This window comes from Saimiri boliviensis, chromosome 1, assembly GCF_048565385.1.
Source record: "Saimiri boliviensis isolate mSaiBol1 chromosome 1, mSaiBol1.pri, whole genome shotgun sequence".
NCBI lineage: Eukaryota > Metazoa > Chordata > Mammalia > Primates > Cebidae > Saimiri > Saimiri boliviensis.
Window position 1 is genome coordinate 167,542,889 of NC_133449.1, and position 23,711 is coordinate 167,566,599.

At 45.6% G+C, this 23,711-nt stretch overlaps 1 protein-coding gene and 1 pseudogene across 2 annotated transcripts in view; one reads left to right on the forward strand and one right to left on the reverse strand.

Moving 5' to 3' along the window:
• SIL1 (SIL1 nucleotide exchange factor) overlaps positions 1–13,819 on the reverse strand; it is a 235,363-nt gene extending 221,544 nt beyond the window's left edge. The window contains exon 1 of one of the 2 annotated variants that reach the window (XM_074380000.1): positions 13,679–13,819. The gene's annotated coding sequence lies outside the window, so the exon portion shown is untranslated. The remainder of the gene's footprint in view (positions 1–13,678) is intronic. The other variant, XM_003933928.4, reaches the window with a different exon arrangement.
• Positions 13,820–17,443: 3,624 nt separating this feature from the next.
• LOC101035914 (patr class I histocompatibility antigen, A-126 alpha chain-like) lies at positions 17,444–20,982 on the forward strand (annotated as a pseudogene).
• Positions 20,983–23,711: the final 2,729 nt, after the last annotated feature.

Below are 23,711 nucleotides of genomic sequence, written 5' to 3' on the forward strand. Positions count from 1 at the left end.
GACACATAATAAAGCACAACCCATATCCTTGAGAAGCTCATATGAGACAAACATCATACATAATAAAGTGTGCTGAATTCTATAATAAAGGTATTGCAATGGGGATACAGATGAGTACACATCAGGTAAGGCTCACTTCAGCACAAAGTGGGGAACTAGCCGGGCATGGTGGCTCACATCTGTACTTTAGGCACTTTGGGAGGCCGAGGTGGGCAGATCACAAGGTCAGGAGCTCAAGACCAGCCTGCCCAACATGGTGAAACCCCGTCTCTACTAAAACTACAAAAATTAGCTGGGCATGATGGTGCACCTGTAGTTCCAGCTACCTGGGAGGCTGAGGCAGGAGAATGGCTGGAACCTGAGAGGCAGAGGTTGCAGTGAGCCAAGATAAAGCCACTGCACTCCAGCCTGAGCAACAGAGCGAGACTCCATCTCAAAAAAAAAAAAAAAAAAAAAAAAAGGTAGGGAACCGGAAGAGACACAAACATGAAATCCATCTCAAAAAAAAAAAGGTAGGAAACTGGAAGAGACACAAACATGAGGCATACTGAGAGGATCATACGGATCAGTTTATCAGGAGCAAGGAGTACACGTGGGTGATGGTACGGGGCATATTAACTGAAGTGGTAGTATGGGTATACACTGCAATAGGCTTGAAACACCAAGACAGCCTGATACATTTAGAATTTATTCACCAGCCAGTGGGTGCTATTGAAGACTTCTGATATGATTTGAATTTGTGTCCCCACCCAAACCTCATGTCAAATTGTAATCCCCAATATTGGAGGAGGGGCCTGGTGGGAGGTGACTAAATCACAGGGGTGGATTTCCCCCTTCCTGTTTTCATGAGAGTGAGTTCTCACAGGATTTGGTTGTTTAAAAACGTGCAGCACCTCCCCTTTGCTCCCTTCCTCCTGCTCCAGACATGTAAGATGTGCCAGCTTCCCCTTCGCCTTCTGCCATGATTGTAAGTGTCCTGAGGCCTTTCCAGAAGCAGAACCCTGTACTTACAGCCTGCAGAACCATGAGCTAATTAAACCTCTTTTCTTTATAACTTACCCAGTCTTATATATTTCTTTATAACAGTATGAGAATAGACTAATACAGCTTCCAAGCATAAGTATTCTCTAATAAGCACAATATAAAGGAAGACCCAAAGGGGCAGTGGTATATCGTGTCCTGGAGGAAGCAAAAGCAAGAAACAGAAGGGTACTTGTGTAATAACTCAGGAACACAGTAACAGGAAACAGGGGAAGCAACAAGATTAGGTAAAAAAGATACTGCAGAGGCTCACCAAAAAGAAAAAGACAGTAGCATTTTCTTGAATATACTAATTCCTATTGTTTACCGATTCAGATTGGCCTTCCCTCTAAATAATGAGTTTTTTACCTTATTTGTTTCATACAGAGAAGGCATGGTTTATAGTCATAGTGCTTAGATTTAAAAAACAAAAACAAAAAAACTCAGCTTGAGATCAAAATAATGGGATTGGCTCCGGGGGCTTTTTCCTCACTCCCTTGCTACATCGAACCAGTTGTACATCTCAAAGGGAGAAACGGTCAACTCGAGCACAAGATCTGGGTCAGTGTATTCGACTGTGCCTCTGTGACTTTGCACAAGGACCAGAAATGAGCATACAAATCAGAGGAAAGCCACAACAAAAGTCAACCTTCCCTTTATGAGCTAATGGCTTCATGTCTGGCTGAGGAGCAGAAAGCAAAAGATAAGGAGAACACACTCTCTGAGGGATTAGGCAGGCTCCAGACTGGCCAGCCCTACTCCAGTAGAATCTCCATGTCAGACACTGCCCAGGAAACAAGGCCTGCTGGCTTAGGCACCTGATGAGAGAGAACCTAGGAAAGATGAGCACCAAGCTCAGTAAGGAAGGAGATGGCAGAGAAGCAGCAAAGCTCCTTGCTACTTGCAACTTCCAGTTATTCAGCATGAACTACCTATATCTGTTGATATAAATAAGATATAATACCAATCAACTAAGAAGAAAAGGAGGTAATAGTTAAGATAAAACTTGCTTGGTCAGCATAAACTATCCTCAAACCAAGTCTTGGCTCAGAAACTGGCAACTACTGTCGTCAATAATGATGGCAACACAGAGCATTTACATCAGGGGTCCCAAACCTCTGATACTGTAGCCTGTTAGGGACCCAACCAAGGAGGTGAGTGAGCAAAGCTTCATCTGTATTTACAGCCGCTCCCCATTGCTTACATTACCATCTGAGCACCAACTCCTGTCAGATCAGTGAAAGCATTAGATTTTCTTAGGAGCACAAACCCTATCATGAACTGCGCAAGTGGGGGATCTAGGTTAAACACTCCTTATGAGAATCTAATGCCAAATGATTTATCACTGTCTCCTATCACCCCCAGATGGAACCATCTAGTTGCAAGAAAAGCAGCTAAGGGCTCCCACTAAGTCTACATTATGGTGAGTTGTGTATTTCATTACATATTACAATGTAATAATAATAGAAAAAGGCCTGGCATCACGCCTGTAATCCTAGCACTTTGGGAGGCCAAGGTGAGTGGGTCACTTGAGGTCAGGAGTTCAAGACCAGCCTGGTCAACATGGTGAAACCCCATCTCGACTAAAAATACAAAAATTAGCTGGGTATGGTGGCACATGTCCATAATCTCAGCGACTCAGGAAGATGAGGTAGGAGAATTGCTTGAATCTGGGAGGCAGACGTTGCAGTGAGCCGAGATTGTGCCACTGCACTCCAGCCTGGGTGCCAGAGCGAGACCCTGTCTCAACAAAAAATATTAACAGAAATAAAGTGCACAATAAATGTAATGCGCTTGAACCATCCCAAAACCATTCCTCACATCCCCCAGTCCATGGAAAAATTGTCTTCCATGAAACCAGTCCCTGATGCCAAAAAGGCTGGGGACTGCTGATTTACATTATGCCAAAGGAAGTATTTACCACATATATTCTCTCAATTCTTTTTGTTTGTTTATTTACTTATTTGAGATGGAGTTTCACTCTTGTTGCCCAAATTGGAGTGCAATGGCGCAATCTCAGCTCACCACAACCTCTGCCTCCCGGGTTCAAGGGATTCTCCTGCCTCAGCCCCCTGAGTAGCTGGGATCACAGGCACGTGCCACCATGCCCATCTAATTTTGTATTTTTAGTAAAGATGGGGTTTCTCCATGTTGGTCAGACTGGTCTCGAACTCCTGATCTCAGGTGATCCACCCACCTCAGCCTCCCAAAGCACTGGGATTACAGGTGTGAGCCACTGTACCTGGCTTATTCTCTTGCTTCTTAAGACAGCTACAAAAATACGTATCATTTCCATTCAACAGATCATAAAACTAAGGTTTAGAGAAAATAAGAAACTTACAATCAGAAATGAGTAAGCAGATATCAGAATGTGAATCCAAATGAGTCTGATTCCAAAGTGTGTTTAAACCACTCTGACATACACTCATACCTTCTTTCTCTTAGAGATGTATTAAAGGTTTGCTTAAGTCACCAAATAAGGTCCACTGTTATGACTGGCCTCATTCTTTACAGAAAACAAACAAGTATGGCCTGAGCATTGTTTCTTTGTTTCTAACATGGGGGAAGACTTCAAATCCATTTCCTCTGAGGTAAGAGCAAGAGAAAACACATTTCGACAGGAGTAGGAGAAAAAAAACAGCATGACAGCCAAAATCTTAAACCATGAGGGTATAGGATCATGTACAAGGCAGTAAGTGGAAACAGGGCCTCCTCCTTCCCTGGAGACTTCTAACTGCAAAAGCATCTTGCATCTTTACAGTGCTTTAAACAGTTCTATCAGCTTCTATGGCTACCCTTTGTAAGCCCCCTAGCTTATGTCCCAGCTCTAACAATACTAGAGTCCCACAATTATGTGGGTGGCCCAAAAAAGATACTACCATCAGGTGGCCCACTTCACTTCTCTGGAGCTCAGTTTTTGTCATCAGAAAAATAAAAACTCATCAAATGCAAAATTGAGGCACTGAGCAGTAGCATAACTACAAGTGTATTTCTGGACTCTTCACTCATCCACGGTACCACGAACAGCTGGCCCTGATGTTCGCAAGGAAATAAAGACCTCTAGAATGATATCTTCCAGCCCAAAACACCATCATTTTAGACTTTAGCAGCTGGTCCAAGGATGGAAACTTAACTTCAAGAATACAGTCAAACCCAACTCCCCATGAGTATGTGATGGGGTGCAGGGAAAGACAAGAAGCAACCTTAGGCCGGATGCAGTGGCTCATGCCTATAATCCCAGCAGTTTGGGAGGTCAGGGCAAACAGATCACCTGATGTCAGGAGTTCGAGACCAGCCTGGCCAACATGGCGAAACCCCATCTCTACTAAAAATACAAAAATTAGCCAGCCGTGGTGGTATGCACCTGTAATCCCAGCTGCTCGAGAGGTTAAGGCACAAGAGTCACTCGAACCCAGGAGGCAGAGGTTGCAGTAAGCTGAGATCACACCATTGCACTCTAGCCTGAGTGACAGTGAGACTCCGTTTCAAAAAAAAAAAAAAAAAAAAAAAGCAGCAACCTTAAATACCTTCCTTACAAGCTGGCCCCTTAAGCTTCCAATAGCTACTATCCACAGCACTCAAAGCAAAACCAATCAATGTTGTCTGTATTGATTGACCTACTTTGTTATTCCACTGGGCTGAAACCTGCTAGTTTTCTAGAGTTTGGTCAGATGGCTGCTGTCCCCTTGGGACCCTCACAGAAATTAAAGGTATTTAAGCATGAGATTATCCCCAGAGGTAAAGAAATGTTCATTTAAAAGTCCACTGGTACAGCTGGACATTGTGGCTCACACCTGTAATCCAGTGCTCTAGTAGGCCAAGGAAGGGCATCACTTGAGGCCAGGAATTTAAGATCAACCTGGACAATGCTGCAAGCAAAACCCTCTCTCTTAAAAAGCAAAACAAAACAGGCCGGGCGCGGTGGCTCAAGCCTGTAATCCCAGCACTTTGGGAGGCCAAGGCGGGTGGATCACGAGGTCAAGAGATGGAGACCATCCTGGCCAACATGGTGAAACCCCGTCTCTACTAAAAACACAAAAAATTAGCTGGGCATGGTGGTACACGCCTGTAGTCCCAGCTACTCAGGAGGCTGAGGCAGAAGAATTGCCTGAACCCAGGAGGCAGAGGTTGCGGTGAGCCGAGATTGTGCCATTGCACTCCAGCCTGGGTAACAAGAATGAAACTCCGTCTCAAAAACAAAACAAAACAAAAAATTAATTAGCCAGGCATGGTGGTGCACACCCAGGGTCCTAGCTATTTGGGAGGCTGAGGTCGGAGGATTACCTGAGCCCAGGAGTTGGAGGTTGCAATGAGCTATGATCACACCACTGCACTCCAGCCTGGGCAACAGAGTGAGACCCTCTTAAAAAGGGCCAGGTACAGTGACTCACACCTGTAATCCCAGCACTTTAGGATGCCAAGGCAGGCATATCACAAGGTCAGGAGTTCAAGACCAGCCTGGCCAATATGGTAAAACCCCATCTCTAGTAAAAATACAAAAATTAGCCAGGCGTGGTGGCGCTGGCCTATAGTTCCAGCTGCTCAGGAGGTTGAGGTAGGAGAATCACTTGAACCTGGGAGGCGGAGGTTGCAATCAGCCGCAATCACAAAAAAAAAAAAAAAAAAAAAAAAGGCCAGGTATGGTGGCTCACGCCTATAATTTCAGCACTATTTTGGGAAGAGTAGGCAGGCAGATCATGAGGTCAAGAGATCAAGACCATCCTAGCCAACATGGTGAAACCTCGTCTCTACTAAAAATACAAAAATTAGCTGGGCGTGGTGGCATGTGCCTGTAGTCCCAGCTATTCAGGAGGCTGAAGCAGGAGAATCACTTGAACCTGGGAGATGGAGGTTGCAGTCAGCCAAGATCACACCACTGCACTCCGGCCTAGGCAACAAGAGCGAGACTCCGTCTCAAAAAAAAATCTACTGGTGATGGGGGCATGGTGGTACATGTATGCAATCCTAGCTACTCAGGAGACTGAGGTGGGAGGATTGCTTGAGCCCAGGAGTTCAAGACAGCCTGGGCAACACAGCAAGACCCCATTTTGGAAAAAAAAAAAAAAAAGTCCATTGGCATCAGCTTTCCTCACCAGAACTTTAGGATGTGTCTCTGATTCTTCTTCCAGTTTCTAAATCTCTTTCCCATCACAAGACTGAAGGGCCAAACTACTTGCAGAGAGGGAAGTAGCTAGATGTGGAGATCAGTTCACTGACTACTTTGATGTTCTTCTGCCAGTGATGATAAGTGGTAATTAAATGCCATAATCAAGAACTTCCTCAGTCACAACATAGCCTGTGAGCAGACCTCAGAAACATACCCCTTTCTGTTTCTCTGTAGGTATGAAATGTGACAAGGGCCAAACATCAGACCCTTCCCAAAGGCTCCAATATCCAGTCTGGGAACACCTGGGCCAACACAGCAGGCCCAGCTGTGAAGACAGAAGGCCTAAGAGGTACCAGAGAAGCAGATGGTAAATGGACCATGTCAAAAATCCAAAGACTGTAAGAAAATTAAAGAATAAACTTGGCTGGGTGTGGTGCCTCACACCTATAATCCCAGTACTTTGAGAGGCCGAGGCAGGAAAAATGCTTGAGCCCAGGAGTTCAAGACCAGCCCGAGCAACATAGTGAGACTGTCTCTACAAAAAAATAAAATTACAGGTGTGATGGCACATGCCTGTAGTACTAGCTACTTAGGAGGCTGAGGCAGGACGCTAACTTGTGCCCAGGAATTCAAAGCTATGATCATGCTATTATATTCCAGCCTGAGTGACAGAGACCCCACCTCTATTTAAAAAAACAAAAACAAAAACTAAAAACTCAACTCCAGCCAGCCTCTTTAGAGGAGTCCAGGTAGAAGTCATCTCTCTCACCTCCACCTTCATTCCATTTTTCCAACTCTCTTAACAGCATTAGATTTTGAGGCTGACAATTTGGAGTAACTTCAGAAAGGGACAAACGTCTGCTCTGAAATATTAAGATTATCAATAAGCAAAGCAGAATGCCATGCTTAATAATACTTGCACTCACAAATATCTAACAGCTAAGGAGTTTATCAGGCCTGCTACACCTTTTTGGTTATACCCTGCAGGCAACAAGCTCAGTGCTTAGAAACAGCTCACCTGGTTGGAAAATTAAACTAGTAGGAACAAATTTACAGCTTTGACCCTCTTAAGGCCAAGTAGCTTAATTCTTTCCATGACTGCCCTTAGCTAAACCAATCATCTCACACAAGGCCCAAACAGGAGAGAACAGCAAGGGCACTAGCCCTAAGGAGTCCCCACCCTTCAAAAACTCAGTCAGCTGCTCAACAGCAGGTCTCTTTCACTTTAGTGTCCCCAACAGATTCCACAGAGCCAAGTAGGGCCTTGAGGAAATTAAGCTGAATGTCCTGCTAATAACTTCTAACTCACAAGGTCAGGGTGGAAGGGCAGCTCAGTGAAATGGAAAGAACTTTGGCATCAGAGCTGGGTTTAAATCCTGGCTACACCAAACTTTTTTAACCTTGGCCAAATCATTTAACCTCACCGAATCTTCTTCATCTGTAAGATGGGGGTTAACAACTCTCTTACAGAGTTGACTGGATGAGATGATGTTCCTGCTTTTACTAGTTTGAGGCCCTGAAAAAGCTTGTGGTGGCTGGGCAGGATGGTTCACACCTGTAATCCCAGAAATTTGGGAGGCCACGCTGGTGGACCATCTGAGGTCAGGAGTTCAAGACCAGCCTGACCAACATGGCGAAACTCCATCTCTACTAAAGACAAAAAAAAAAAAAAATTCCAGGGCATGGTGGTGGGCGCCTGTAATCCCAGCTACTTGGGAGGCTGAGGCAGGAGAATTGCTTGAACCGGGAGGTGGAGGCTGCAGTGAGCCAAGATCATGCCATTGCACTCCAGCCTGGGCAACAAGAATGAAACTACATCTCAAAAAAATAAAACAAAAATCTTGTGGTAATAGTTGTTTCTTCTGCATAGAAAACAGACGTTGATGACTATATTAAAGAAAGAATATCGAATAAGACCATGTATCTCAATGAGTGCAGTATCACCCCAAAAGGGGTGAAAATAGATTTTTGGGGAAAAAAATGTTAGATATTAAATGCTTTGTGACCAGGCCGGGTGCAGTGGCTCACGCCTATAATCCCAACACTTTGGGAGGCCAAGGTGGGTGGATCACGAGGTCAAGAGATCAAGACCATCCTGGTCAACATGGTGAAACCCTGTCTCTACTAAAAATACAAAAAATTAGCTGGGCATGGTGGTACGTACCTGTAGTCCTAGCTACTCAGGAGGCTGAGGCGGGAGAATTGCTTGAACCCAGGAGGCAGAGGTTGCAGTGAGCTGAGATTGTGCCATTGCACTCCAGCCTGGGTAACGAGTGAAACTCCGTCTCAAAAAAGGAAAAAAAAAATGCTTTGTGACCAACCAAAGGGCCACAATACAAAAACAGATACACAGTACATCTGTATTAAAATTCCACTGGAGAAGGCCGGGCACAGTGGCTCACGCCTGTAATCCCAGCACTTTGGGAGGTCAAGGTGGGCAGATCATGAGGTCACGAGATGGAGACTATCCCGGCCAACGTGGTGAAACCCCATCTCAAGTAAAAATACAAAAATTAGCTGGGCGTGGTGGCGTGTGCCAGTAGTCCCAGCTACTCAGGAGGCTGAGGCAGCAGAAATGCTTGAACCAGGAAGGTGGAGGTTGCAGTGAGCCGAGATCATGCCACTGCACATCAGCCTGGTGTCTGGCGACAGAGCAACTCTGTCTCAAAAAAAAAAAAAAAATTAGCCAGATGTGGTAGTAGGCACCTGTAATCTCAGCTACTCAGGAGGCTAAGGCACAAGAATCACTTGAACCCAGGAGACAGGGGCTGCAGTGAGCAGAGATCATGCAGAGATCACTACATTCCAGCCTGGACGACAGAGTGAGACTGCCTCTTAAAAAAAAAAAAAAAAAAAAAAAAAAAAAGCCGGGTGCGGTGGCTCAAGCCTGTAATCCCAGCACTTTGGGAGGCTGAGGTGGGTGGATCACGAGGTTAAGAGATCGAGACCATCCTGGTCAACATGGTGAAACCCCGTCTCTACTAAAAATACAAAAAATTAGCTGGGCATGGTGGCACGTGCCTGTAATCCCAGCTACTCAGGAGGCTGAGGCAGGAGAATTGCCTGAACCCAGGAGGCGGAGGTTGCAGTGAGCCGAGATCGCGCCATTGCACTCCAGCCTGGGCAACAAGAGCGAAACTCCATCTCAGGGAAAAAAAAAAAAAAAAGCCATTGGGGAATAGACAATTGGGGGAAAAAAGTCTCAAAACATGATAATTAACAAAAGGTAGAAAAATAATTAGATGACCCTAAAGGATTGATTCTTAGATGAACCCTAAGGACAGAGTGTTCATTAATTTGTATAATGGTCATAGGTAGGGTAACCAACCTATCCTGGTTTGCCCTAGACTTTCCTGCTTTTGGCACTGAAAGTCCCACATATGGAAATCCCTCTGTCCTGGGCAAATTGGGATGGTGTTCCACCCTCCTCCTGAGAGAGATCAATGAAGGCATTCCCATTTCACAAATGAGGTGACACCAAGAAACACAGTGGTTGTCATGGATTTACAGCACTTCAACAGCATTCCTGAGGCAAGACTGGCTCTTTCCATTTGTCTAGTCCTATGATCAGAACTCTCTACCCCTGACTTCCACTTTGGCAGGGAATGTTACTCATGCATTGAATATGCCACTTTCCTCTCAATACCAAAGCCAAGAGGAGTAATACGAGAATGAGGGCAGATAAGACCAGCCAGCACAACCACACCCTTGTCTTATAGCTGGTGGAACCCCAAGTCTGGGCTGAACACAGTTCTGTTGCTACTGGATTCCGGGTAGAAATTTGCACAAGAAAGAATGCCCAGTATAAAACCCTCAGAAGTTAGGAAAATTCCATGAGGTTCTCCACGTGTGTCTGAGCAGCCTGGATCTTTTACAAGGTTTTTGTCCCAAAGATAAACTTAGTTATTGTTTATGCTAGGAATCAGGGGTTGCCCAAAGCCTCACTCTGAATGGCAACAGGCTATTCTCCTACTCAGCAGTGAAATCCTTGGTGAAAGTAAATGAAGAAAAGGGCAGGATATTCCCTCTTTAGACTATGTGTATAATTAAACTCCAAGTCTCTCTACTGTAGAAGACTAACGTTTGCAGCTTAAGGCCGACTCAGAGAAGGATAAAATATTCATGCTCACTCAGAAAGAGAAAAGATTAGCTCCACATGGATGGCTCTCCAAACTGACACCAAATCCAGGAGTTAGAGATGTCTGTGCTACAGAGGGTGATCCAAGCACCAGCTAGAGCCCTTGGAGAAAAATCCCTAGGAATAGCAACCAAGGGACTAGCGTTTTAAGAACCTTCAGATTAGCGCTCCTGAAAAGAGGCTTTCTCCAAGGACTGGCAGACAGCCTCTGCAGCAGAGCTTCACTTAGGAAAGGACAGAAATGAAGGAAGAAAGACAAGGGGCAGTCTGACCAGGTCAGAGTACGAATTCGCACGCATGTGAAAAAGAGAATCTATTTCGAAAAAGGTACAACTTCCTTTTAGAGACTGTCATGTTCTTTTGAATATTCTCATTAATAGCTCATCTTCATTCTTTGAGGGTGAAAACATTTATTGCATTCCTATGTCCCAAGAGCTTTCATGTGTATACCTCATTTAACCACCCTTCAAAATAAGTATTCCCACTTTTATGTAGCAGTACACTGAACCTCAGAGGTGAAGTAACTTGTACAAGGTTATGTGGCCAATAAGTGGTAGACTCAGAATTAAAACTCACATTCATTACCCTCCAAAAATCTGTTATTTCCACTTCAAAAGAACCGTTAACTCATCTGAAGACAGACAAGTCAGGTGACAAGGTTGCTTACTCATGCCATTCAGGGATAAATATATGTAGGCTGTATGCAGTGGCTCACACCTGTAATCTCAACATTTTAGGAGGCCAAGGCAGGAGAATCACTTAAGGTCAGGAATTCAAAACAGCCTGGGCAACACAGCAAGATCCTGTCTCTACAAAAATTAAGATTACAAAATCAGCTGGGCCAGGTGGTACACCCCTATAGTCCCAGCTACTCAGGAGACTTTGGTGAGAGTATTAAACCCAGGAGTTCACGGTTGTAGTGAGCTATGACTATGTCACTGCACTCCAGCCTGAGCCACAGAGTGAGACCTCATCTCAAAAAATAAATAAATAAATAAATATATATATATATATATATATAGAGAGAGAGAGAGAGAGAGAGAGAGAATGGTTTAATAAGAAACTGATCTCGGCCGGGCGCGGTGGCTCAAGCCTGTAATCCTAGCACTTTGGGAGGCCGAGGTGGGTGGATCACGAGGTCGAGAGATCAAGACCATCTTGGTCAACATGGTGAAACTCCGTCTCTACTAAAAATACAAAAAACTAGCTGGGCGTGGTGGCGCATGCCTGTAATCCCAGCTACTCAGGAGGCTGAGGCAGGAGAATTGCCTGAACCCAGGAGGCGGAGGTTGCAGTGAGCCGAGATTGCGCCATTGCACTCCAGCCTGGGTAACAAGAGCGAAACTCTGTCTAAAAAAAAAAAAAAAAAAAAAGAAACTGATCTCTCACATGGTTCAAAAAGTTCTCTGAAAACAATTCCAAAAGCAGATTTTTAAAACTGCCTTGGACAACAGCCAAGTAACTTAGGCGATGCCACACTCAACTCCTACCACCTACACCTGCACACACCACTCTAAAGGAGAACATTCATTGGTGGATTAAGTTCCCAGGTGCCTGTTATTTTAAAACCCATTTAGTTACCTTTCAGTTTCACTTAATTAGCCTTTTCTCCTGGCAATGAAACACACCAGGGCTCACAGGTGGCCTCAGTAGAGAAGTAATAGCTGGCCATCAGAAAACAGGGAAGGGGAAGTGGGATTCAAGGTACTAGGCAACTTTTCATTCCTGGACTGCCACGTCCTTACTAACATTTCTATCACTTGTAAAATGGGAGCAGACAGTCTCTTCTATTGCCAATTTCATCAAAACAGCACACGTAATCACGAGCAGATAAAATTCACTAAACTAAAAAAAGGTGAAATAAATCTGGTGTGACAAAACCATCTTGAAAACCCAGCCACGTTCTCAACTAAAAGCATACACCAAGTTCTGACCCATGTTGTACCAGTTTCAATCCCAATATCGTTACACTCTGACTTCCATCAAAATCCTACCCATTTCCAAATCTGGCTATACTTTTATCAGAAAAGAAAAAAACTTGGGTGGGGTGAGAGCTGAAAGGCCACACACAACAAAATACCTTTCACAATGCCCAAAAAAAAAAAAAAAAAAAAAAAAACCTGTTTATAGGCCCTAGCAGTGGTTCACACCTGTAATCCCAGCACTTTGGGAGGCCGAGACGGGCTGATCACCTGAGGACAGGAGTTCAAGACCAGTCTAACACGGAGAAACCCAATCTCTACTAAAAATAGAAAAGTAGACGGGCATGGTGGCGCATGCCTGTAATCCCTGCTACTCAGGATGCTAAAGCAGAAGAATCGCTTGAACCTGGGAGGCAGAAGTTGTGGTGAGCCGAGATCACACCATTGCACTCCAGCCTGGGCAACAAGAGCGAAACTCCATCTCAAAAAAAACAAAAAAAAATGTTTATAAGCACATCAGTTTCTTCTCTTAGCAAATACAGAAGTTTCATTCTCCTCCTGTCTACTTAGTGTGGGTTGACTTAACCCCCTCCTCATCTCTCAGAGCAGTTTATGGTTTTATTTCGGTTTCTTGACGTGGGCTTTAATCGAAGCCAGGCATTTAAAAATCTTAGAAAACTGATCTTACATGTATAAGTAGTCAAATATTTTTTAAAGAAATCAAATGGCATTCTAATTCCTCCGGTGCAAAGAAAACCCCAGCCCCGGCCTCACAGGTGTTAGCATTTCCTGATTCCTGGCTTTCCCCACGCAGAACCCCATTCCAGGGACTCATAGGTCAAGGCTTTCTCTCCTGACTTCTGAACCAAGGATTTCCAAAGCCGGGATTCTGGAACCACCTGAATGAGAACCTCCTGGGATAATAAGCACTGCAGCTGCCCACGCACCACCTTATCCGAAATCCCTGGGGATGGAGTCCAAAGCTTAAGCACAAACCCTCTCGATCTGAGAGATAACACTAACCAAAGTAATGTTAACATCTAAATGCTAATTTTCTATCTTCCAGTTCAAAAGAAAACAAGCAACAGGAGAGTGGCAATACTTCCACATGGGAGGAGACATACGGTCTCGGAGATCAACACCCAAACCACCCCTTCTTCGGACAGATATGGAAACTGAGGCCAGGAAAATGAAACAGGGAAGGACATTAAAAACATGCGGAGCCAAAGCCACTCTCGAATTTCCACGGCCTCATCTCCTGCCAATAAAGACGTGAATGGAGACATTCCGAGTGCGAAAGGCAAGAGAGGTGGGCCTTAGGCAGGGAGCCCCGGGCCCACATGGACGACCCGCTTTGGAGACACTAGTGAGGATGTGTGGGTCCCGAGAACACTGCTGCGAAGGCGCCGAGGCCGCCGGCAGGAGGTGGCCCAGGAAGCGCCCTGAGCCCCCCGCCCAGCTCCAGGGCCGGGCGGCCCTCACCACCCCTACCTTCGGCTTCCCGCAGCCGAGTGGCAGACACAACCCCCACAATTCCAGGCGGCCGCGACGGCGACAAGCTCCCCCTGCGCAAACGCGGCGGCGACCGTCTGAGCCCGTGAGCTGGCGACCGTTACGCCTCTCGCGGCCTCGCCCAATCGCGGGCTGCCAGAACAGCGCGCCGCGCCCGCGTCCGGCACCAAGTCCGGAGCCCCACCCCTGGCACCGCCCTTCGCAGAGTCCTGCACGGGCTGCCCCCGTGCCCCTCCTCCGGAAGAGAGAGGGCTAAAGAGATTCCTGCACACCTGCTTCTGCTTCCAGGCTGGAACTGCAAGTTTCCTCTGATTTTCCAACGGCGTTAATTTCTTCCTAGCGGAGGGACCATCAGAAAGCAATCAGAGGGGTGTAGAGTAAAAATAAATCAAGTTCTTATGATTCAGTTTGGGACAGAAGCCGAGAGTCTCAAGCAATAAAGTTTCCCACAAATTTAGCAAAATAGGACACCTGTAAGTCACTCACTTTATATACTTGTGTATTGTGTAAATTTTTGACAAGGGCCAATTATTTTTAAAATAGCAGCAGGTGGCCGGGAGCGGTGGCTCACACCTGTAATCCCAGCTCTTTCGGAGGCCGAGGTGAGTAGATCGTTTACGGCCATAAGTTCGAGACCAGCCTGGCCGACATGGTGAAACTCGGTCTTTACTAAATATACAAAAATTCGTTGGGCGTGATAGTGGGCGCCTGTAATCCCAGCTATTTGGGAGGCTGAGGCAGGAGAATCGCTTGAACCCATGAGGCAGAGGTTGCAGTGAGCCAAAATCGTTCCACTGCACTCCAGCCTAGGTGACAAAGTGAGACTGTCTCAAAACGTAATAAAATAAAGGTCACTTGCAGTTCTGATTTTTTTTTTTTTTTAAGACAGGGTCTTGACGTCCCAGGCTCAAGGGATCCTCCCCCTCAGCCTCCAGTAGCTGGGACCACAGGCGCGTGGTCCCGCTAATTTTTTTTTTTTTTTTTTTTTTTTTTAACGGACAGGATGTTGCTATGTTGCCCAGGCTGGTGTCAAATTCTGCTTTACCATTGAATATCACATTTTCTGTGCCAGGTGTTACATATACATTATAGTTACTTATAATGTCCTCTGAGCAGAATGGTCATCCCCTTTTTATAAATGGGGAAGCTGAGGCTCAAAGAGGCTAAAGGAGTTATACAAAGTCATACGGTCAGAAAGTGGTAGAACTAGGAGTTCAAGCTTTTAGGTGCCTCCAAGGTCTTGTTCTCTTTACACTGTTCACCTTCAGACCTTCCCCTTGCCCAGACACGCTTAACCTGATGAGTAAAATGGCTGCCCCCTGCCGGGCTCGGTGACTCATGCCTGTAATCCCAGCACTTTGGGAGGCTGAGGCTGGTGGATCACAAGGTCAGGAGTTTGAGACCAGCCTGGCCAACATGGTGAAACCCCCATCTCTATTAAAAATACAAAAATCAGCTGGGCATGGTGGCAGGCGCCTGTAGTCCAAGCTACTCAGGAGATTCAGACAAGAGAACTGCTTGAACCTGGGAGTTGGAGGTTGCAGTGAGCTGAGATCACACCACTGTACTCCAGCTTGGACGACCGAGCAAGACTCTATATCAAAAAAAAAAAAAAAAAAAAAAAAAAAGGCTCCCCATTCCTACCCTCAGAGCCCCCACACAGTGATTCCTAGTCATTCATGAGTGGAGAAAAGGATAATCCAGACAAGCAGTGACCTCCCCAAATGGCAATATTCCCCAATAGCAAACAACCTAGCTATGGAGTTCTTTGCCTTTTCCATGTACTATATGAGTTTCTAGTAGTCAATTTAACTTCTTGATTATGTTTACTGCAAGCAGATGGGAAATTGACTTCATAGCCACTGAGCTTAGTTAGTAGTCTGGGAAGGGAGAACAAGCCCCTGGGCAGTAGTTCAGTGAATAGTGCCAGTTTATGAGAAGGGTCTAGATAAAACACCTGGGGCCAGAGTTGGAAAGAGAGTAGCTCACTTTTCTCCTGGAACACACAGGAGACCGGTGAGAAGAACTGGGCCTAAGAATAATTCTAGCTTACATCACTCCCTAGTACCATGAGGATAAATAATAAATGTTCAACAAATACCTATCTCATGAGTAATAAATTACAGAATGAACATATAAATTATAATTGAGACTGGCACAGATTATAAAAAAGATATTAATAAAGTGCTACAAGAGTAAGAGCCTTAAAAATAGAATAAGTTCAAATCTTATAATAGCATGAATAAATGAATGCTTGGGCCAAGAGAAGAGTCCGGCTGAACACAGCTGCCAGTGCTCAAAGCAGGGCCCGTCTTTCTCCTTGGGACAGATCTAACCAGCTCAAATCTGTGGTAGGAAAGGGATAGTCTGCCTCCCACGCCCACCCCAACCCCAGTCTCCAAACCTTGAAAAACCCTGCCATGGTCTGAATGTTGGTGTTTCTCCTAAATTCATGAGGTGAAACCTAATATCCAATGTGATTATATTAAAAGGTGGTCAGGTTGAAGGGAGCTGCCTTGCCTCTTCTGCGATGGATCTCTGCTTCTACCATGTGAAACTAAGGCAGCAAGGCACCATCCCTGAAACAGGAAGCAAGCTCTTACCAGCCCCTAAATCTGTTAGCACTTTTATCTTGGATTTCCCCATCTCTAGAACAGTAAGCAGTACATTTCTATTTATAGATTCCACAGCCTAAGGTTTTTGTTATAGTAGTTCCAAGACTAAGACATACCCTGACACAACAACTTTCTCAGAGGAACTTGCTCTGAAATCAAGCCTGTTGAGCTGCTGAAGCCAGTGTGCAGGGTTGGACCTAAGCAGACAGCCTCTAGTACTTACACAGTCCCCAAGCAAGGAGGCCCACTGTATAGGTGAGAAGTTTGAAGTCCAGGGATCACTGTGGGTGCTGGGATTGTGGTAGTCTCCTGTCTTTGTTTCCTTGTATAAGTCTTGGACCTGGGCAAAAGTAAATTTAAAATTTTCTTTTGGACCAGGTGTGATGACTCATGCCTGTAATCCCAGCACTTTGGGATGCCGAGGCGGGTGGAATACCTGAGGTCAGGAGTTCAAGACCAGCCTGGTCAACATGGCAAAACCCCATCTCTACCAAAAAATATAAAAATTAAGACCAGGCACAGTGGCTCACACCTGTAATCTCAGCTCTTTGGGAGGCTGAGGTGGGCAGATCATGAGGTCAGGAGATCGAGACCATCCTGACCAACATGGTGAAACCCCATCTCTGCTAAAAATACAAAAATTAGCTGGGGCTGGTGGTGCGCTACTGTAATACCAGCTACTCAGGAGGCTGAGGCAGGAGAATCGCTTGAACTGGGGAGTCAGAGGTCACAGTGAGCTGAGATCACAACACTGCACTCCAGCCTGGCGACAGAGCAAGACTGCGTCTCAAAAATAAATAAATTTTAAAAATACAAAAATTAGAGAGCCATAGTGGCGGGCACCTGTAATTCCAGCTACTTGGGAGGCTGAGACAGGGAGAATTGCTTGAACCTGGGAGGCAGAGCTTGCAGTGAGCCAAGATCATGCCACCGCACTCCAACCTGGGAGACAGAGTGAGACTCTGTCTCGGAAAAAAAAAAAAAAAAAAAAAATTCCGGATTCTCCCCAGACACCGAGGATGGGATCATGGCGCCCCAAACCCGCCTCCTGCTGTTTTTGGGGGCCCTGGCTCTGGCCCTGACCGAGACCTGTGCTGCGACGTCCTGAGTGGGAGAGGCCCCAAGTGGGATGGAGCAGGAGGGGCCGGAGTATTGGGACCGGGAAACACTGACCCTCAAGGCCAGCGCACAGACTCACGGAGGGAACCTGGGGACCCTGCTCCGCTACCGCAACCAGAGTGAGGCCGGGTCTCACACCCTCCAGACGACTTATGGCTGCGACCTGGGGCCTGTTGGGCGCCTCCTCCGCGGGTATTACCAACATGACTTTGATGGCAAGAATTATATTGCCCTAGAGATCCAAGATGGCTAATCACTAGCAGCTCGGGATTGTAGCTCCCAGCGAAAGCGCAAAGAACGAGAGGACGCCACACCGTCACCTGAATTCTTGTTACTCACGCACCAGGAGATTCCCAGCGGAGGAGCCCCACGGGTCGCCAGCGCGACTCTTGTGACCGGCGAGGTGGTTTTGCCGGCGCCTTGGAGCGTCGGTTCTTGGTGCAGAGTCAGAAAAGCACCATCAATCTTAATGCCGCTGATTTAGTCGGTGCAGTGGGTTGCTCAGATTTTGGCGCTGAGAATCAATAAGTTGGACGTCCACTCAGAAACCCAATTACAAAGACAGGTAAATACAAAGACCACAGATCGATAAATTTATAACGAAGGGAAGAAAACAGCCAAAAAAGGCTGAGAATACCCAAGATCAGAACGCCTCTCCCTCAGCAGGGGATCACAGTTCCTCATCAGCAATGGAACAAGGCTTGATGGAGAACGAGTGTGTTCCAATTACAGAAGCAGGCTTCAAAATGTGGATAATGAGAAACTTCTGTGAATTAAAAGAACTTGTTTTAACCCAATCCAAAGAAACTAAGAACTTTGAAAAAAGATTTGACAAAATGTTAACAAGAATACACAATTTAGAGAGGAAAATAAGTGAATTGATGGAGCTGAAAAACACAATACGAGAACTACGTGAAGTATGCACAAGTTTTAACAGCCAAATTGATCAAGCAGAAGAAAGGATATCAGAGGTCGAAGACCAACTCAATGAAATAAAACAAGAAGACAAGATTAGAGAAAAAAGGATAAAAAGGAACGAGGAAAGTCTCCAAGAAATATGGGACTATGTGAAAAGACCCAATCTACGCTTGATAGGTGTACCTGAATGTGACGAAGAGAATGAATCCAAGCTGGAAAATACGCTTCAGGAAAATTTTCCCAACCTAGTAAGGCAGGATAATATTCAACTCCAGGTAATACAGAGAACACCACAGAGATATTCCTCAAGAAGAGCAACTCCAAGACACATAATCGTCAGATTCACCAGGGTTGAAATGAAGGAGAAAATACTAAGGGCAGCCAGAGAGAAAGGTCAGGTTACCCACAAAGGGAAGCCTATCAGACTTACAGCAGATCTCTTAGCAGAAACCCTGCAAGCCAGAAGAGAGTGAGGACCAATATTCAACATCCTTAAAGAAAAGAACTTTCAACCCAGAATTTCACATCCAGCCAAACTAAGATTCACAAGTGAAGGAAAAATAAAGTATTTTGTGAATAAGCAAGCACTCAGAGATTTCATCACCACCAGGCCTGCTTTACAAGAGCATCTGAAAGAATCACTACACATAGAAAGGAACAAACAGTATCAGCCTTTCTAAAAAAATACCAAAAAGAGCATCAATATAATGAAGAATTTACATCAACTAGTGGGCAAAATAGCCAGCTAATATTAAATGGCAGTATTAAACTCACATATATTTATTATTAATTCTAAATTTAAATTGACTAAATCCCCCAATCCAAAGACAGACAGGCAATTTGAATAAAAAACTAAAACCCATCAGTATGCTGCATCCAGACCCATCTCACATTCAAGGATACACAAAGACTCAAAACAAGGGATGGAGAAGGATTTACCAACCAAACAGAGAGCTAAAATAAATAAATTAAAAGCAGAAGTTACAATTAAGCAACAAAGATCAAAAGAAGCAAAGAAGGACATTATATAATGATAAAAGGATCAATGCAACAACAAGAAGAGCTAAAGATTAAATATATACACACCCAATACAGGAATACGCAGACATACAAGACTTACAAAGAGACTTAGACTCCCACATAATAATAGTGGGAGACTTCAACATTAATATTAGACAGATCAATGAGACAGAAAATTAACAACGATATCCAGGACTTGAACTCAGATCTGGAACAAGTAAATGTAATTAACATTTATAGAACTCTCCACTTTAAATATACAAAATATACACTCTTATCAGTACCACATCCTATCAACTTAGAAGTTTAAATGAAATGTTGGTTGGCTCCTTGTTTGTTATTCTCTTCCCTCATTTTCTTTCACGTCTCCATTGTTAAGGACAATTATAGGCATACCCATATTTAGATTGCATTCTAGCCCGGGCAATAAAGCAATACCCCCATCCTCTCTCCCTCTTCCTCTTTCTCTTTCTTCCTCTTCTTTATTCTTTTTCTAAAAAAAAAAAAAAAAAAAAAAAACAATTACATTGCCCTGAATGAGGACCTGTGCTCTTGGACAGAGACTGACAGGACTGCTCAAATAACCCAGCGCAAGTTGGAGGCCGCCCATGAGGCGGAGGGCTCAGGGCCTACCTGGAGGGCACATGCCTGAAGTGGCTCCGCAGATACCTGGCCAAGGGGAAGGAGACACTGCAGCATGCAGATCCCCCAAAGACACATGTGACCCATCACCCTGTCTCTGATGGTGAGGCCACCCTGAGATGCTGGGCCCCGGGCTTCTACCCTGCGGAGATCACACTGACCTGGCAGCGGGATGGGGAGGACCAAACTCAGGACACCGAGCTTGTGGAGACCAGGCCAGCAGGGGATGGAAACTTCCAGAATTGGGCAGCTGTGGTGGTGCCCTCTGGCGAAGAGCAGAGATACACATGCCATGTGCAGCACAAGGGATGGGAGATGGGAGCCCCTCACCCTGAGATGGGAGCCGTCTTCCCAGCCCACCATCCCCATTGTGGGCATCATTGCTGACCTGGTTGTCTTTGGAGCTGTGGTCATTGGAGCTGTGGTCACTGCTGTGATCTGGAGGAGGAAGAGCTCAGGTGGAAAAGGAGGGAGCTGCTCTTAGGCTGCATGCAGGGACAGTGCCCAGGGCTCTGATGTATCTCTCATGGCTTGCAAAGCCTACGACAGCTGCCTTGTGTGGGACTGAGATAAGAGATTTCTTCATGCCTCCCCTTTCTGACTTCAAGAGCCTCTGGCATCTCTTTCTGCGAAGGCATCTGAATGTCTCTGCATCCCTGTTAGCATAATGTGAGGAGGTGGAGAGACAGCCTACCCCATGTCCACCATGACTCCTGTCCCCACGCTGACCTGTATTCCCTCCCCAGTCATCTTTCCTGTTCCAGAGAGGTGGTGCTGGGCATCTCCATCTCTGTCTCAACTTCACAGTGCACTGAGCTGTAACCTCTTACTTTCTTACTGAAAATGAGAATTTGAATATAAATTTGTTTTCTCAAATATTTGCCATGAGAGGTTGATGGGTTAATTAAATAAGTCAATTCCTAAAATTTGAGAGAGAAAATAAGGACCTGAGAACCTTCCCAAAAAAAATTCCTTTTAAATAACTAAACAACAGGCTAAAAACCATGTTCCTCTTGCAGTTCTGTTGGAGAGTTTCTAGATTCCCTCTTCTACTCCCCAGAAGAGCAAAGGAAGGCTTGGAAGGGTAGAGAGCCTGAGGAATCACCTTCAACTCAGCCACCATCAATCAAATCAAAGGAAACCACAGCACCCACCTCCAGAGCCCTGGCTAGGCAGAGATTTATAAGATCAATTTGGCCTTCCTCAACAAGCAGAATGTGTTGAGTAGATCATTTCTCCTCTGATCAGCCTTTCTCAATTAATCTCCCACAAGCCTCATACCCTGTTGTGTGAAAGCATTCCTGGCATCAGGAATTGGCTCCCTGCTCTCTCTGGAAGGGCCTTGAATGTTGAATGGGGAGCAGGAGCCCTCGCTCTGTCTCAGGACTGTATTGACCTGCTTTCTCCCCTCCACCCCTTCCTCTTTGCCCACCCAGCTTTCAGAACACACCTCAGATCCTGCTGCCAGGAGTCCCTTCTGGACTGCAGACATTTTATTCATTTGAACATGAGCACCAAGCTACATGCCAGCCATTGACTCTGGGGATACAACTGTGAAACAGTCCTACTGGTTCTTATCCTTGAAGAGCTCAGGGTCAAATGAAAGACACAGAAATGTAAACAGAGCAAAACAGCCTGACAAGCACCATTTAACAGAAATATTAAAGGGCTAGGTGCAGTAGCTTATGCCTGTAATCCCAGCACTTTGGGAGGCTGAGGTGGGCAGATCACCTGAGGTCAGGAGTTCAAGACCAGCCCCTGACCAACATGGAAAAACCCTGTCTCTACTAAAAATACAAGAATTAGCCAGGCGTGGTGGCACACGCCTATAATCCCAGCCACTCAGGAGGCTAAGGCAGGCGAATCTCTTGAACCCAGGAGGCAGAGGTTGCAGTGGGCTGAGATCACGCCATTGCACTACAACTGGGGCAACAAGCGTGAAATTCAGTCTCAAAAAAAAAAAAAAAAAAAAAAAAGCTCCATTGTATAGCTTTCGAGGTTCTGAGAGGCAGTACAAGGCAGGGGTGTGAAGGAAGCCAGAGCACTCAGCATTCCCAGAAAAGCTAAGTCAAGCAGCCAACATAGAAGAAGCAGGAAGCTAAGGGGCGTTCCAGGGAAAATCAAGAGGACCTGCTCCCGAACCAGATTTCTCCACTGCCTGGGCCGCACTCGGATGGAGTGGGCTGCCATGGCCGAGGCAGGGCAGAGACCAGATGTTCTCTACTGTAGGACCCAAGCAGCACCTGAGCAGCTCTTCACGACAGTCAAGAATTCTAGATCTCTCCACCCCAAGGGGGTTCAAGGACTATAGTAACTATGCTTTTCTCTGTCTCTGGCTTATTTCTGAAAATGTCAGAAGCAAAAAAGTGCTGGTGGCGGAGGGTGGGAGGAGCGGGAAGGAAGCATTTCCAGCCCCTGTCAAAGGGATGTGAGGGTTCTGTATGGCAGCCTCCCACCTGCGGGAAGGCTTTGGCAGTTCCAAGGCGCTTGGACCAGAAGAAGGTCAGTAAATTTAAGCTGTATTTGCTCTCAGCTAAACAAGCCTTTTCTGGTTCAAAGGAAAAACACTCAAAAGAAGAGATCCAGAAGACAGACAAAATTTCAAAGTGTTCTCACCAAACAGCTTCCCACTGAGGCCAAAGCGAAGCCCCAAGAACCATGACTCTGTCTCCAGAAGCACCTTCAACCACACACCTATTAATGTACACAGACACCTGACACCAATGCACTGCCTGCAGACAACCACAAAAGCACAGAATCACAGGAATCCATACACAGGGCAGACACAGCCACAGCCCTGTCCCAGTTATCTACTGCTGCATAACAAAGCATCCCTAACTTGGTAGCTTAAAACAACAATAATTTATTTAGCAGTTTGGACAAACCTTAGCAGGGAAGAGTTGACTCTGTTCCATACACTCTCAGCTAGGGTGGCCCAACAATGGCAAGATGCTCGCCCTCATGGCTGGCAATTGACGACGGCTGCCGGTTGGAACCTCAGCTGGTGCTGTCAGCTAGGACACTGACAAGTGGCCTCTCCAAATAGCTGCTTGGCCCCCTCACAGCTTGGTGGTTGGTTTCCAAGAATGAGCATCCCAAGAGAACATGGCATAAAAGTATGTGGTATTTCTATGATCTAGCCTCAGAAGTCCCGTAGCATTACTTCTGCTGTACTCTATTGGTTGAGTGAGTCACAAAGGTCAGTCCACATTCAAGGAGAAAGAGAACCCACCTCTCATTGAGAGGAGTATTAATATCCTGTTGTAAAGAGAACATGTGGAATGGGCTGTATCCTGGCAGACACTTCTGGAAAATACAGTTTGCCACAGCCCTGGCATACAAACTTACGCGCATGAACACAGCTTACACATTCAGACTCATATAACACACAGTCATGTTTATACATATAAATTAAAACATTCTGCATTCACTTACATGAACACTCTCACACAAAGATATGCACATTGCTACAGGTATATTATTTACATAATTATACAACTAGATATGTATAATCAGATGTGCCAACATACACATATAGAGTAGCCTTGAAAACTCTAAGAGATCCTAAAGAAATCAGACTGGGCTGGGCACAGTGGCTGACACTTGTAATCTCAGCACTTTGGAGGCCAAAGCGAGTGGATCACAAGATCAGGAATTCGAGACCAGCCTGGCCAACATGGTGAAACCCTGTTTCTACT